The sequence below is a fragment of the Gekko japonicus genome, unplaced genomic scaffold, assembly GCF_001447785.1.
Source record: "Gekko japonicus isolate JY-2015 unplaced genomic scaffold, Gekko_japonicus_V1.1 scaffold6381, whole genome shotgun sequence".
NCBI lineage: Eukaryota > Metazoa > Chordata > Lepidosauria > Squamata > Gekkonidae > Gekko > Gekko japonicus.
The window spans coordinates 1,946-4,812 of NW_015170468.1; the positions used below are offsets into that span (position 1 = coordinate 1,946).

Sequence of the window (2,867 nt, forward strand, 5' to 3'; positions counted from 1 at the left end):
GACAAGATCACCCATGAATAGGCAACAGGGTGTATTTCTGTTGTTGTTCTCTCGGTGTGTTGCTGTGGACTGGCTCGTTTGAAGCCAGGCAGTGTGATGTGAAACGCAAATCACAAACAAGCCGGCCTGCGCATACCTGCATTGAAGAGCCAGTCACTCGCGCAAAGCCCGCACTAAATCAGGGCACCCGCGGTGCATTCAAAAACATGACTTTGAGCAACCCACAGAGAACAAGGGGAAAGGTAGATGTTCTTGATAAAGAAGCCAACTGGCCAGGGATTGGTCTGCTCTTGGCCCTTTTGGAGGATGGTCTAGGTGAGAACGACTGGCCCCAAGGCATCCAGGAAGGTTTCACGGTGAGCCAGGTATTGGACCTGGGTCTTCCGAGAACCACGCTGTAACCACTGAACCTCACACTGGCTCTGCCAAGGTTAGCTAACGTCTGCAAGATCAAGCGGTGGTCAAAGACACAGGAGCACAGCCTGGGAAAGACGTTGGCAACTCTTCCACCTGGCACAGACCCAGTGTGGATGATGACCTGGGAGACTTGGTTTCAAATCTCCATAAAGCTCACTTGGTGTCCTCGAGCCAGCCTCTCCCTCGGCCTGAACTGCCTCGCAGGGTTGTTGTGGGGCTAAAAGAGGAGTAAAGGAGAACAATGTTTATAAGCTGCTTTGGGCCTCCACTGGGGAGGGAAATGGGGTATAAATAGGGAAATAAATTTTAAAAATATTACTTGTGGTTGGGTGTTTCTCATCCTGTGCTGCCGGACCTCAAACCGGTTGTGGTTAGGTGTGGTCTATTATGCTAATGAGTTCCTGCTGGGCGTGGCCAACTCGGGAGCCGGCCAGAACTCCATTCCTGTGCGTTCCTGCCCAAAAATAGCCCTGGATGTTGGCAACTCTTTCACCTGGCACAGACCCAGTGTGGCATAGCACTTAATGTGGTGGATGACGACCTGAGAGACTTGGATTCAAATCTCCATAAGGCTCACTTGGTGTCCTCGGGCCAGTCTCTCCCTCGGCCTGAACTGCCTCGCAGGGTTGTTGTGGGGCTAAAAGAGGAGTAAAGGAGAACAATGTTTATAAGCTGCTTTGGGCCTCCACTGGGGAGGGAAATGGGGTATAAATAGGGAAATAAATTTTAAAATTATTATTTGTGGTTGTGTGTTTCTCATCCTGGAGTGCTGCTGGACCTCAAACCGGTTGCCCGTTAATACGGAATTATACTCGAAGGGGAACACCAAGAAGAAGAAGAAGAAGAGAAGAGATTGGATTTATACCCCGCCCTTCACTCGGAGTCTCAGAGTGGCTTACAATTTCCCTTCCCCTCCCCACAACAGACACCCTGTGAGGAAGGTGGGCCTGAGGGAGCTCTTTCCAGAACGGTCCGTAAGAGAACAGCTCTGAGAGAGCTTGTGACTGACCCAAGGTCACACCAGCAGCTGCAAGTGGAGGAGTGGGGGATCAAACTCGGTTCTCCCAGATTAGAGTCCGCGCACTTAACCACGACGCCAAACTGGCTCTCCAAGAAATGATATCCTTCCCCTGCCATCTGGAGACGTACAGTCCATTCGGCCAGGCCTTTCTGCCTGGCAGGCTGAAATCCAACAGGTGCTGCCTTTTTTTAACGGCATGCCGCAGTGGCGGGAAGTGAGCTCCCCGTGTCTCCGAGCACCCCAGCTCACGTCCTCCCACACCTCAGTGCGTGTGGCCGCCCCACCTATCCCGTCTCTCTGTCATCCCACGGTCTGACCAGTTGGGTCAGGTTTTGGATGTGTGGGTGAAGCGCCAGGGAGAGGGAGACGGGGAAGAGACGGGAGGAAGGGAGCCAGCCAAGCAAGCAGCCGCTGTTCAGGTGAGAAAGAGAGAAAGAGAGCTAGGGAGGGCGAAGGGGAGCGAGGCACAGTGGTTATAGCAGAGGGGGGACGGGGGGTGTGTCTCCGTGGCGCGATCTGATCCTCTGCTTTCCTTAGGAGTAAACCCTGCTGTGTTTGGAAGCAAGGAATTCTGGGTCACATATCTGTGTTGGGGACTTGGGGAAACACCCTTCTGAGCAAGGGTGTCTAAATCTTTCTCTTCTGTCAAACTTCAGCAGCCGTGAGGAGCTCTTTGCTCATGCCCACGAGCTTCCCGTTAGCTTGCTAGCCCCCTCTTCTCCCCCCCCCGGGGAGGTCAGATCCCTGCATTTTGGGGGCAAAGAGGGCCGCATTGGCCCGTAGAAGCATCCCGAACAGCAGAAGTCATGTATTAATCCTTTATGAGGACTGATCAAAACACCAGCCAAGAGCAGGCGAGCTTTCGGGTTCTCCAGAACGAATCTTCGGGTTGGACGTTCAGTGGGGAAAGGGGCAGGGGAGACAGAGGGGTTGGTTCCGATTTTGATACGAGGGACGTTGGGGCTGGCGCATGTTGCCAAGATCTAAGGCGTTGGGCTGCAAAGATGTCAGTGGACAGGAGGACGGGGTGGTTGGACCGACGCCCAAGAGACTGTGTTTCTGGGACACCTGGGTTCTTTACTGTCCCTAAAAGTCATGAGTTCCTGTCCTCCGAATCCGGGAAGTGATTGGGCAGGATGTCTATCAGGGGGCAGATCAGGAACTTGACAATGGCATTCCCCTCCAAACTCTTCCTAGTGGTTGGAAGGCACAGAAATGCCTGAATTTAAACTCTTCTCTTCTCTTCTCTTCTCTTCTCTTCTCTTCTCTTCTCTTCTCTTCTCTTCTCTTCTCTTCTCTTCTCTTCTCTTCTCTTCTCTTTTCTCTTCTCTCTAACATAGAGCTGGATGGGTGCCCCACGGGTAATCTAGTGCAACCCCCTGCGCTGTGCAGGAAATTCACAGCTACCTCCCCCTCCACTCCCCCCCCC

At 53.1% G+C, this 2,867-nt stretch overlaps 1 protein-coding gene across 1 annotated transcript in view; it reads left to right on the top strand.

Moving 5' to 3' along the window:
- The first annotated feature begins 1,789 nt into the window (after nt 1-1,789).
- Nucleotides 1,790-2,867, top strand: part of LOC107116424 (carcinoembryonic antigen-related cell adhesion molecule 19-like) — a 20,724-nt gene continuing 19,646 nt past the window's right edge. Inside the window, exon 1 of the mRNA XM_015418318.1 lies at nt 1,790-1,857. The gene's annotated coding sequence lies outside the window, so the exon portion shown is untranslated. The remainder of the gene's footprint in view (nt 1,858-2,867) is intronic.